General features: G+C 37.5%; 1 long non-coding RNA gene and 1 pseudogene across 1 annotated transcript; both read left to right on the top strand.

Annotated features, from left to right (window-relative positions):
• The first annotated feature begins 246 nt into the window (after window positions 1-246).
• Window positions 247-2,088, top strand: LOC149494773 (uncharacterized; annotated as a pseudogene).
• Window positions 2,089-5,218: 3,130 nt separating this feature from the next.
• LOC149494774 (uncharacterized) lies at window positions 5,219-7,531 on the top strand. Its single transcript, XR_016321611.1, has 3 exons — window positions 5,219-5,321; window positions 6,543-6,614; window positions 7,391-7,531. It is a non-coding gene; the product is annotated as an uncharacterized LOC149494774 (long non-coding RNA).
• Window positions 7,532-14,203: the final 6,672 nt, after the last annotated feature.

Genomic DNA, 14,203 nt, shown 5'->3' on the forward strand with positions numbered 1-14,203 from the left:
CAAATATTACTTGACTGTTAATTGTTGGATAGCTACATCATACAATATTCTAATAAGATGAATGTTTTTCTGTGATAGTATACAGATAGCGTTTTGTTGTTGATAGATAGTATGGAGGGTGTTGGTCAGGGAGATAATTTTAATCCTCCTGAGGAGCAGTCTGAGGTGAGGCAGGAAGAGATTGGTGATGCTCCCGAGGGTTCTGATGTCCCTGTTGCACCAGCTGCTGACCCTATAGCCCAGCAGATGGCTGCGTTATTGAGACAAATGGCAGGTAACTTACAGCAGCAGCAGCTGCCAGTTAGACAGTATGATAAGTTGGTTAAGTATGGGGCCACAGAGTTTTCAGGCACCACTGACCCGATGGTAGCTGAGCAGTGGCTAAAGAGGATTGATAGGGTTTTCTTAAAGCTCTAGTGTGATGATGCTCAGAAGTACGATTATGCAGTCTCTTTACTTCAGGAAGATGCATATGAGTGGTGGAAGACAATTCCTAGGAGCAAAGTGCAGCCACCAGTTCTGACTTGGGCAGACTTCCTGAGGGAGTTCAAGAAAAAGTATGTTCCATCTACCTATGTGGATGCCAGGATAGAGGAGTTTCTGCAGCTCAGACAAGATCATAGGACTGTAGCTGAGTATGAGAGGGAGTTTACTCGGTTGAGCTATTATGCTGGGCGTATGTTAGTTACAGGCAGGGACAGGTGCAAGAGATTTGAACAGGGATTGAAGCCCAGTATTAAGAGTCATGTGATCGGCTTTGAACATGAGAATTTTTCTGCATTGGTATCACAAGCTCTGAATCAGGAGAAGGTTGAGCAAGAAAAGGCTACAGAGAAGGAGAAGAGTGTCAGGAGGACTTTCCCAGGGGCTAGTAGCTCTAGTAGCAAGAAGAGGAGATTCTTTAGTCCATTTCCTCCTAGATCTAGCAGTGTGAGGCCACAGAGCCAGAGGCCGTTCAGACCACCATTGCCACCTCCACGAGCTCCTCCAGTTACTCGTAGTTGTGTTCATTGTGGTAGATATCATGGAGGAGTGTGTAAGTTGACCACAGGACCATGTTTTAACTGTGGTGAGGTTGGACACTTTGTGAGGGATTGCCCTAGACCGAGAACGACTACGGCATATGCAGCCACAGAGGGATCGATTCAAAGACCAGCTGGTAGTTATGGATCTTCTCAGTCTGCAGGCAGAGGTAGGGGTAGAGGTAGACGTAGCATGTCGGCTAGTCAGGGGACAGTGAATCAACCAGAGCCTATTGGTGGGCCAGCTAGAGTTTATGCTATGAGGCAGAGGCAGGATGCCGATTCAGCTGATGTAGTGGCTGGTATGTTTTCTTTATTTAATCATGATGTTTATGTGTTGTTTGATCATGGATCATCTCACTCTTATATTAGTGCTGGGATTTCTTGTTATGTATCTGTTCCTTGTTTGAGATTGGGTTATGATGTGCTTGTATCGAGTCCTTTAGGGCAGGAGGTTATTGTTAATAGATTATATCATGATTGCCCACTCATGATCCAAGGTCATGTATTCCTTTCTGATTTAGTTGAGATGCCCTTTAGAGATTTTGATGTTATTTTGGGTATGGATTGGTTAAATAAATATCAGGCAGTGGTTGATTGTGAGCTTAAGAAGATTATATTTAAACTGCCAGAATATGTAGATGTGGTAATACAGGGCGAGAGACAGATACTGCCTTCATCTGTGATCACTGCAGCTTTAGCTCAGAAATTGATCCGTCATGGGTGTGAGGCATACCTAGCTCACATTGTTGACACAAGGGTAGGTACTCCTAATCTTAAAGACATTCCTACTGTGTGTGACTTTCCAGATATTTTTCCAGAAGAGTTACCAGGATTGCCTCCAGAAAGGGAAGTTGAATTTGAGATTGAGGTTATGACAGGGACTCAACCGATCTCCATTACTCCTTACAGAATGGCTCCTGCTGAATTAAAAGAATTTAAAGCACAATTACAGGAGTTGCTTGATAAGGGGTTTATTCGCCCTAGTGTGTCACCATGGGGAGCTCCAGTGCTATTTGTAAAGAAGAAAGATGGCAGTTTACGGTTGTGCATTGATTACCGCTAGTTGAATAAGGTCACAGTCAAGAATAAGTATCCTTTGCCAAGGATTGATGATCTCTTTGATAAGCTTAAAGGTGCTTCTGTATTCTCTAAGATAGATTTGAGATCGCGGTATCATCAACTCAGAGTTAAAGAGCAGAGTATTCCTAAGACGGCATTCAGGACTAGCTATGGCCATTATGAGTTTCTAGTTATGCCATTCGGATTAACTAATGCTCCAGCAGCATTCATGGCTTTGATGAACACGATCTTCAGACCTTACCTTGACCAGTTTGTTGTGGTTTTTATTGATGACATTCTGATATATTCCAAAGATATAGAAGAGCATGATAAGCATCTACGAATTATTTTTCAAACTCTTCGAGAAAAACAACTTTATGCTAAGTTTTCTAAATGTGAATTCTGGTTAGCACAAGTTGCTTTTCTTGGTCATATTGTATCTGCAGAGGGTATTGCAGTGGATCCTGGTAAGATTGAGGCTATTTCCAGTTGGAAGCCACCAAAGAATGTTTCCGAGATTCGTAGTTTCTTGGGTTTGGCTGGCTATTATCGCAGGTTCGTTAAGGGATTTTCTATCATTGTTTTGCCCTTAACTAAACTATTGCGAAAGAACGTTGGATTTGAATGGACAGATAAATGTCAGGAGAGCTTTGATAAGCTGAAGAAGTGTTTGACTGAAGCTCCAGTTTTGACTTTACCTACTCCAGGTACAGAGTTTACTGTTTATAGTGATGCTTCTCATAATGGATTAGGTTGCGTGTTAATGCAGGATAGAAATGTTATTGCTTATGCATCACGCCAACTTAAACCACATGAGAGGAATTATCCTACACATGATTTGGAACTTGCAGCCATTGTATTTGCATTGAAGATATGGAGACATTATCTTGATGGTGAGAAATGCTATATCTTCACCGATCATAAGAGTTTGAAGTATCTAGGTACTCAAAGGGAGTTGAATTTGAGACAGAGAAGATGGCTTGAGTTGATAAAAGATTATGACTGTATTATCGATTATCAGCCAGGGAAAGCTAATGTGGTAGCAGATGCACTGAGCCGTAAGACTCTTGCTAGCCTGAGAACTACAGAGTTATCTCTAGTCCATGATCTACGGTCTATTAATGCGAAGTTTGAGACGATTCTGACAATTGGGTGTTAGTTAATCTTCAGGTTAAGCCTCTACTGGTTGATCAGATTAGAGCAGCAATATTGACTGATGATAAATATCAAAAGATTCTTTCAAAGACACAAGATGGTAAAAGACCAGATTTTTCTGTCAGTAGAGATGGGTTATTACTCTTTCGGGACCGGTTATATGTTCCTTCAGACTTAGATTTGAGACATCTCATTTTGAAGGAAGCACATGATTCTCCATTTGCTATGCATCCAAGCGGGACCAAGATGTATAGGGATTTGAAGAGGAACTATTGGTGGACTGGTATGAAGAAAGATATTGATGAATTTGTATCTAAATGTCTAACTTGTCAACAAGTCAAGGCAGAACATCAAGTACCAGCAGGATTACATCATCCACTTCAGATTCCAGAATGGAAATGGGAAAGAGTGACTATGGATTTTCTAATGGGACTTCCACTGACTCAGAGGAAACATGATGCAGTTTGGGTTATTGTGGATAGATTGACGAAGAGTGCTCATTTCCTACCTGTAAGATCAGACTATAGTCTAGAGAAATTGGCAGAAATATATATTGGTGAAATAATTAAGCTACATGGAGTGCCAGTATCCATTGTTTCCGATAAAGATCCAAGATTCACATCTAGATTTTGGGTTAGCTTACAGAAAGCCCTGGGCACTAGATTGAATTTTAGTACTGCATTCCATCCTCAGACAGATGGTCAATCTGAGAGGATTATTCAAATATTGGAGGATATGCTTCGAGCTTGTGTTCTTGAGTTTGAAGGTAGCTGGGATAAATATTTGCCTTTGATGGAATTTGCTTATAATAACAGTTACCAGACCAGTATCGGAATGCCTCCATATGAAGCTTTATATGGTAGAAAATGTAGGACACCCCTATGTTGGGATGAAGTTGGTGAAAGGCAATTGCTAGGTCCTGAAATTATTCAACAAGCAGAAGAAAAGATCAAAGTAATTAAAGAAAGATTGAAAGCAGCTGCAGATAGACAAAAGTCATATGTGGATCTAAAGAGAAGAGATATAGAGTATAATGTGGGTGATAAAGTATTCCTTAAGGTTTCCCCTTGGAAGCGTGTTATGAGATTTGGTAGAAAGGGAAAATTGAGTCCTCGCTTCATAGGACCTTATGAAATACTTGAGAGGATTGGTCCATTGGCATATAGGTTAGCCTTACCACCAGAACTCGATAAGATTCATAATGTTTTCCATGTTTCTATGCTTCGGAGATATAGATCGGACCCTTCACATATATTGCCTTTAGAATCAATTGAAGCTAATCGAGACTTCACATATGATGAAGAACCAGTGGCTATCATAGCTAAGGAAGTTAAGCAACTTCGGAATAAACAGATTCCCTTAGTTAAGGTGTTATGGAGAAGCCACTCCAGAGAAGAGGCTACTTGGGAACGTGAAGAAGATATGAGAAGGCAACATCCACAATTATTCAGAGATTTATAACAGGTAAAATTTCGAGACGAAATTTCTTTAAGGAGGGAAGAGTTGTAATATCCTCAACTTTGTAGTTCCTGCTATTCTAGCTTTTTCGATGAATTCGGTTATCCGAATGAAAGGAAAACTTAGAATAATGGGAAACACTATATATTGAGGATGTGAATATTAATTAAATAGTAATTAATGTGATTACAAATCAATTTGAAAGATTAAAGGAAATAAAAAATGAGTTAAAGAGGAATGACTTCTTGGTAAAGCACGATTTTACCCGAAAAGCCCGAAAAATGGTAAGTTCAGTATGACCTTTCTTAAGTGGGGTTTAGAATATTAAATACACTTGGTTGATACTTACTAAGACTAAAGTGAAGTGATTAAAAAGATTAGAGTGCCAAAGGATGAAGGTAAAACAAAAGGGAGGATGATAGTGCAATTTTCATTTAAAGGATATGGAAGGAATTTTTGATAATGTTTAGTATATATTATTATGAAGAGATGGAGATAACCACGCCATTTTCCACCCACTTTTACAGCCCAATTCGTTCAAGAAGAGAGGAGGAGAGTTTTGAATACAAATCAAGCAAAAAGGAGGTGAAAATCAAGGAATTTTCAAGTAATTCTTAAGAAAAGGTTAGTTATCTTCACTTCCTCCTTCTTTTCTATGGATTAATTTTTGAATTCCATGAACTTTGAAGTGAGGTGCTTGCTTGTTCATTCTGATTTGTTGAAGATGAAGTGATTAGAATTGATTTTAAGGTGATTTAAGATGAGTGAAACTAGTTATGCATGAATTCAAAGTCTAATTTGCATAATTCACCAAGAGGGATGATTTTGAGTTTGTATTTGATATGCCATGTTAAGGGGGGGTGAGCGGTGGCTGCAGAGAGGCAGTGCACTCACCTTAGGCAAATCCCACATCGGCTATGCACAAGGTTCACGATCAGTACATAAGAGGGGTGGTAGCTTAACCTGGTAGGCGCCTTTTGGGGTGGGTTGAAAAGCCTGGCCCAAGGGACAAAACCGTGCGGGCCTGCGTGGCCCAAAGCGGACAATACCTACCAAGGTGGGCTGCCCATGACATTCCATGACCTAGGGATTCTGATATATCTTATATTATGATGTTATGTAAGTAATAGAAGAGTTGAATTGCATGAATTTGTGCTGGAATTGAGTTGAGAATGCTTAAGCAAACATATCATTGCTGGACCTGTTACAGTTGGGCTGTCTGAACTTCAGCTTCTGTAATTGACCTATTTGACTAAGCAAATGAACTTCAAAATTCATGAAATTTTATATGGAGATAGGCTGAGATGTTGGGTAGGTCGTGTTAAAAGGGGAAGGCCATTGGATAAAAGGAAACGGAGTTATAATTAAATCAATGCAGGCTGCTCAGCATGAGAAAAACTGAAATTCAGATTCTATAATTATGTCATTTGAAAATGAAAATGAGCTTTAAAAATTATGAAATTTTACAGGGAAGTACCCCAAGATGTGGGGAACATGCTGTAAAAATTTCAGGGCAAATGAATATGAGGAAAGTAAGATATAGCCAACGGAATGCAAGCTGCTCATATGCTGAAATTCTGCATGTCATAAACATTGAATGATTTTAGCATGCCATTGACTTCTATTGTTGTAATTGTTAGTAGTATGTTTCTAGGATGTGGTTAAGTGTTGGATATGAAGTGTTTCATGCTTAAACTAAGGTCATATGACACTTGGACAAGCATAGTGAAAAGGAAAGAAAAAGCATGATACTACATTCTAATGCTTAATTTGCATTCCTATAGAAATGCATGTGTGTATATTGTGTAGTATGAAGTTAATATGAGTATTAATCTTATGCTACAGCTTCTGAGAGAAAGGGAGTTGAGGAGAGGGTGGTTGATAGAGGAAAAAGGCTAGGGGAGCCTTCTAGCTCAGGTTAGTGTACTATGCCTTTCCTACTTTTATTTAAACAAAATGAGATTGATTTTGCAAAATATTTTCAATGGATTTACTTTATGAATCATAATTATAAAAAGTATTAATGATTTCACATGTTTTTAAAGAACAAAGCTTATTTTGAAAGCATACGACCTAATGACATATGTAAATGAATTTTATGATTCTTATACCTTGAAAGAGGAGGATGTTGGCCAATTGATAACTGTAGTATGAGGGGTGGCCATGACTGAATGATTTTAGTAGTGTTTGCGAAATGAAATGTTGCCCACAGTGATTTTAATATTATTACATGAATGGAATGGTTTAAAAGTCTTACAGCTGATATAGACATGGTTGTTACCCCGAATATCACTTCATTTGTTGAAGTTGATATTACGATCGATTGAATATGGATATCATCACTAGATGATATATGATTGATATGAAATTCTCCCTCCATGTTGAGGTTGTAGATTGCTCCCTCTTCTGTTGAAATCATATCACAGATTGAGGTTGTAGATAGCAGGTCTAGATGTGCACATTAGACACTGATGGCCCTCGGAATTGATTCTATAAAAGCTGTAAAGACTACATTATGAATTTATGATTTAAATGGTATTGTTTTGTTTTCTTATTTCCTTTAACATGATGGGTTTATGACTTATGATTCATTATTTCATATAAAGAATTTGATTTCATAAATTTGTGTTTATTTTATAATAGTACACCACTAAGCAAAATGCTTAGCGATAGTTGCTTTTGTGCTATCGCAGGAAAAGGCAAGGAAAAAGAACTAGGAGAAGATCGTTTTTGTTTGATGTAGATAGTATGCTACTGATGTAGCTATTGTATATTTGACTTCTTTTGGAATATGTATGATGTATTAAACATTAACAGAACATCTATGTATATTTGAGCAGAGACATGTAAATTATGATTGTATGAATTTCTATTATGTATCTAAGGTGTGAAAAGGATTTCAGTATGTAATTAAACCATCCATGGGCTTATGGGTTATGGAACCATTTTATGTTTTTGCCAATATAATTGATGTTTAAGAAATCATATTGAGCTTAATGGAAGTTATGTTTCATATGTTTAGTAAATTACGAAAAAAAAAAGAGACATTTCTTTATAATAGATGAAAGAACCAAAAGGAGTTTTACATTTAATAATTAAATCTACTTTTCTACAAAATATAATTTGAAAGAATCAACAGTATTAAGTCCCTTGTAGTATACTTAGTAAGCATTTATAAGACTTAAGTGCTTATTAAGTATGTTACGGGCGACATGCCATGTCTTACAGTAAGGTAAGGTGTGACAACATCCTTATAAAAGATATATACATAAAATATATATTACTTGTAACTATAGTTGTTTATACTTTAAATTTGATTAATAGATAAAATATTATCAGATAGTAATATAATCTTATTCATAAGTAAATTTTAATACAATAACATATATTAAATTATAATATCTTATTATTTTGAATTTATTTTTTTCATAAAATACGTTAAATATAGTCTTAATAATTTAATTGCATTTTTTATAGTTTGGTAATTATGAAATTTATTAAAAATAAAAAGTTATTAATCGAATGGAATGCTAATAATGATATAGTTTGCTTTCGTTCTTTACCGTCACCTCCGCAGTAATTGTGCTCTTCATGCGTACAAGTGCCAGGTTCGTTCTTGGTTTTTTTTATTTCGTTCTCAGTTTATTTTTTTTTCTTTTTGCTTCGTCCCTTTTCCTTTTCCTTTTTTTCTTTTTATATAAATACATATAAATAGATAAAGAGAAATTGTTGAATTAATTTGTGGGTTCAGCCGAGAGATATATGTTTATTGTTTTATTTTTTCATTTGTGGGTTTGTGCATGTTTTATTTGTTAAAGTATATGTGTTAAACGACCAAAGGATGATGAATATAAGCCAATTCGTGGCTATATGAGTGAAATTCGTGTTGGGATTATAACTGATCCCGAGTGGGGCCCGCAGAAAAATGCTCTAATAATTACGTATTGAATATTGACGATCGAATCCACCAGAAATAATAATCACGGTAAAAAATTAAATAATTACCGTAAATGCCAGATGAAAAAAAAGGACACCGAGATTTACTTGGTTCACCCTTCAACTGTTATGGGCTACGTCCACGGGACAAAAACTCTGAATAATTCTTCCACTAAAAACAGTAGGTGCAAAAGAGATTACAAAAATATTGGTACTCTAAGTGTTTCCCAAAAACACCCCAAAAAATTATAATCCTCACTATTTTCTCTCTTTCCCAATTTTAGGAATCCTTTCCTAAAATCCTATACACTTTATGTATTTCTATTCTTTTGTTTTTATACGCTTTGTTGAGTGAAAATCTTCTCCTATTTATAGGAGAAACGCATCCACCGAATGGATACGTTAATCACGCGTCCACTTTTCCCTTTTTTTCTTTCTTTCGCAGCCTTCTTTGACTGCCCAAAACAAAACGTGTTTGTTGCTTTATTTTTTTTTTCTTTCTTCAAACTTGTGTGGGTCCCACATGTTGGAGGGATCTCACAACGATTCTCCCACTCCCGACTACATGGTGGGACTCTCCATTCCTACTGCTTTGACACACAGTCCGAACTTCTCCTTCGGAATGACCTTTGTCAGTATATCCGCAGCATTTCTGTATGTGTGGATTTTCCGCAACTGGAACTGCTTCTCTTGAATGGCAAGTCTAAGCCAATGATATCTTACATCAATGTGCTTCGTTCGTGCATGATACATGGTATTTTTGCTCGAGTCTAACGCACTTTGACCATCACAATAAACTATATATACTTCCTGCTGCACACCCAATTCTTGAAAGAATCGTTTTAACCAAAGCATTTCCTTTCCTGCTTCCGTTGCTGCAACGTACTTTGCTTCGGTCGTTGATAACGAAACACATTTTTGTAATCTTGATTGCCATGAAATAGCTCCCCCTGAGAATGTAAATAGGTATCCTGATGTAGATTTTCTTTCATCAAGATCACCGACCATATCTGCATCTATGTAACCAACAAGTGCAGCCTTTTCACCTCCAAAAGTTAAACATAACTTTGAAGTTCCTCTCAGGTATCTGAAGATCCACTTCACTACTTCCCAATGTGTCTTCTGGGGATTTGACAGAAATCGGCTCACAACGCTAACTGCATGAGCGACATCTGGTCTTGTACACACCATTGCGTACATCAAACTTCCGACCGCTGAAGAATATGGAACATTTGACATATCTCCTTTTTCTTTCTCTGTTGATGGGTAGGATTTCTTACTCAACTTGAAGTGAGCGGCAAGTGAAGTGCTAACTGGTTTAGCATTCTTCATATTGAACCTCTCCAGAACTCGTTCAATATATTTTTCCTGCGATAACCATAACCTGCAGGACTTTCTGTCTCCGATAATCTCCATTTTGAGAATTCGCCTTGCCGATCCCAAATCCTTCATGTCAAATGCTTTTGACAAATCACTTTTTAACCTGCTAATCATATGTGCATCTGGTCCAACGATTAGCATATTATCAACATATAAGAGCAGGATGATAAATTTACCATCAGAGAATTTTTGGACATATACACAAGAATCTGCATCTGTCCTTTTGTATCCTTGATTCACCATGAAAGAATCAAACTTTTTATACCATTTTCGCGGTGCTTGTTTCAACCCATATAAGCTCTTCTTCAAGCGACAAACCATGTCCTCTTTTTCCTTGACCTTGTAACCTTCTGGTTGTTCCATATAAATTTCTTCCTCTAGATCCTCATGCAAGAATGCGGTCTTTACATCAAGCTACTCCAACTCAAGATTCAAACTGGCTACTAGACCTAGCACAACTCGAATAGAACTCATTCTCACAACTAGTGAAAAAATCTCATCAAAGTCAATACCTTTCTTTTGAGTAAAGCCTTTGACGACCAATCGAGCTTTGTATCTCACTAGTTTGCCATCATCTTTCTTTAGTTTGTACACCCATTTGTTCTTGAGTGTTCTCTTCCCTTTTGGAAGTTTCACCAGCTCATATGTGTCATTCTTTTTCAAAGAATTCATCTCTTCTTACATGGCCTTTGTCCAGCAATCTCTGTCTTTGCAAGATTGCACATCTTGGAAGCTCTCTATCTCCCCCTCATCAGTAATCAAAATGTAATCAGAACTAGGGTACCTTGTAGATGGTGGGCGTTCCCTGGTTGACCTTCTTAACTAAGGTTCAACTCCTTCTGGTGGAATGGGGTTCTCTGGCTCCCCCTGCTCAACACCCTCTGCATCATTGTTATCATCTACAATCGTCTTTTGATTTCCCACGACTGGCTCTTCTTCTTCTTCTCGTTTTGATTCTAGCATTCCTCCACCTGTGGCATCATCTGTAGGAATGCTTCCTAGTGTAATATCAATAACACCATCACTTGTGGATTCTTCACAAGTTGTATTTGCCACGATCTCATTCTCATGGAATACTATGTCTCGGCTCCAAACAACTTTCTTTTTCACTAGGTCCCACAACCTATAGCCAAACTCTTCATCTCTATAACTAATAAAAGTGCAAAGAACTGACTTGTCATCGAGCTTTGATCTTTGCTCCTTTGGAACATGCATAAATGCCTTGCAGCCAAATACCCTCAGGTGAAAGTATGAAATATTTCTATCTGTCCAGACCTTCTTTGGGATATCAAAATCCAAAGGTGCTGAAGGTAGTCGGTTGATTAGGTAGACAACAGTATTGACAGCTTCTCCCCAAAATGGCTTAGGTAAGTTAGCCATTTTGAGCATGGATCTAATTCTTCCAACAATGGTGCGATTCATCCGTTTAGCAACGCCGTTGTGTTAAGGCGTATCAGGAATTGTCTTTTCATGCCTAATACCGTGCAGACTATAATAATCTCTAAACTCCTTAGAGATGTATTCACCACCATTATCAGTGTGCAAACACTTTAATGCCACTCCAGTCTCCCTTTCCACCATTGCATGGAATTGCTGAAAGTGCTTGAATACTTGGTCCTTTGTGCGCAACAAATATATCCATGTTTTTCGTGAGAAATCATCAATGAAGGTTAGAAAATATCTACTTCCTCCAAGTGATTCTACCTCTATGGGACCACATACGTAAAAGTGTATCAATTCCAACTTGTTGTCTCTCCGTCTAGAGCTTTTCTGAAATGAGACACGATGTTGCTTCCCAAATAATCAATGATCACAAGGGTTTATTTTACCTTTGGCTAATGGGATGAGAGACTTCTTAGCCAATATATTCAACCCTTTCTCACTAACGTGTGCCAGCCACCTATGCCACAAATTTGGTGAAGCATCATCTTCAACTGTATTTAGTTGACCTGCACATATTGTTGCGTGTGTCTTATACAACGAGCAACATAATTTTCCTCTCGCCACCACCAAAGATCCTTTAGTGAGTTTCCAATTATCGTCACCTGTATGATGGTGATAGCCTTCCTTGTCTAGTACACTGACAGACAACAGGTTCAACCGAAGATCTGGAATATGTCTCACATTTTTAAGGGTTAATGTGCACCCGACACTTGTCTTTATGCAGATATCATCGATTCCCACCACTTGCGAGACACTATTATTTCTCATTCTAATAGTGCCAAAATCTCCTGCTTTATAAGTGGAAAAATATTCCCTTTTCGGAACACTGTGGTATGAAGCACCGGAGTCTACTATCCACTCGGTATCTGCATTTCCAACATGACAGCAATCTGCATCATGAGTGACTAAAGTCACCTCACCATCTTCTACTGAGACTATAGCAGATATATTTCTGTCATTCTCCTGTCTTCGGTTTGCATTATCCTGTTTGAGTAAACGACAATTCCTTTTGAGATGACCCTCCTTGCAGCAATGATAACACTTTCTCATTTCTCTGGACTTGGATCTACCACCTGAATTTTCATGCCTTGGACCTCTACTCTTGCTCCGGCCCCTATTCTCTGTGACAAGGGCTTGTGAACTGGTACTGGCAACATCTCTTCTTTGTAGTTCTTCATTGAGTAGTCTATTCTTTACCATAGACATTGTTACCACACCATTTGGAGCTGAGTTACTCAATGATACCACAAGAGTATCTCAACTATCCGGTAGAGATCCAAACAGTAGGCATGCTTGCATCTCATCATCTAAGGACATACTAGTAACTGCTAACTCAGTTATGAGTCCTTCAAAATCGTTCAGGTGTTGTGTAATTGATCGTCCCTCTGACAGCTTCAAGTTCATGACTTTATGAATCATGAAGACTTTTCCTTGAGCATTCGTAGCCTCGTACATATTCTCTAATTTTTTCCAGAGAACTTGGGGATCTTTTTCATTTCTCACGTGGTTGTACAGGCTAGCATCTATCCATTGGCGTATTGTACCCAATGTCTGCTTTTTTAATTTGTCCCACTGCCTTTGTTTCATTTCTTTTGGCTTTGCACTGTCACCTTTAATTGAATCGTACAGATCTTTGCAATTGAGGTAGTCCTCCATTCTGGATTTCCACATTGAATAATTCGAATTCGTCAATTTGATCATTGCCCCGTCGTTAGCCATGTTGAATTCTGCATCTGACAAAATTTTACTATTCACGAAATTCACTGTTTATGTGAATAGTAACTTTATAGAAAAATGGCAGAATTTACCAAACAAAGGCTCTGATACCAGTTGTTGGGATTATAACTGATCCCAAGTGGAGCTCACAGAAAAATGCTCCAATAACTACGTATTGGATATTAACGATCGAATCCACCACAAATAATAACCACGGTAAAAAATTAAATAATTACTGTAAATGCTAGATGAAAAATAAGGACACCAAGATTTACGTGGTTCACCCTTCAACTGTTATGGGCTACGTCCATGGGACAAAAACTCCGAATAATTCTTCCACTAAAAATAATATGTACAAAAGAGATTACAAAAATAGTGGTACTCTAAGTGTTTCCTAAAATCACCCCAAAAATTATAATCCTCACTATTTTCTCTCTTTCCCAATTTTAGGAACCCTTTCTTAAAATTCTATACACTTTATGTATTTTTATTCTTTTTGTTTTTGTACACTTTGTTGAGTGAAAATGCATTATTAACGCGTCCGCCGAATGGACGCGTTAATCACGCGTCCACTTTTTCCTTTTTTTTTTTTCTTTCGCAGCCTTCTTTGACTGACCCAAACAAAACGTGTTTGTTGCTTTATTTTTTTTTTTCTTCAAACTTGTGTGGGTCCCACATGTTGGAGGGATCCCACAACAATTTGACATGTTTGGTTTGTTAATAACGATTAAGATTGTATAGAGATACTGAGAATGAGATTATTTGCATATACTTGTCATGTACTGAGAATGGTTTGTTAATAAAGTTTTGTTTTTTGCTACTAAAGTTTAATTTGCTCCAAGTAAATTGTTGCTTTTTTTTAAAAAAAATTTTTTTCTAAACTGAGTTTGCTAGTTTAATTTGCTCCAAGTAAACTGTTGCTTTTGGATAGGAAATTACTAAACTCATTGAATTTTAGATAGGAAATTTATCAAATTATTATAATATAAAAGTTCTTATTTCTTTATTTTTTATATTCTTGTTCATGTGCG

The sequence above is a fragment of the Jatropha curcas genome, chromosome 7 (genome assembly GCF_041381405.1).
Source record: "Jatropha curcas cultivar XTBG-Jc1 chromosome 7, XTBG_Jcur_1.0, whole genome shotgun sequence".
NCBI classification, from domain to species: domain Eukaryota; kingdom Viridiplantae; phylum Streptophyta; class Magnoliopsida; order Malpighiales; family Euphorbiaceae; genus Jatropha; species Jatropha curcas.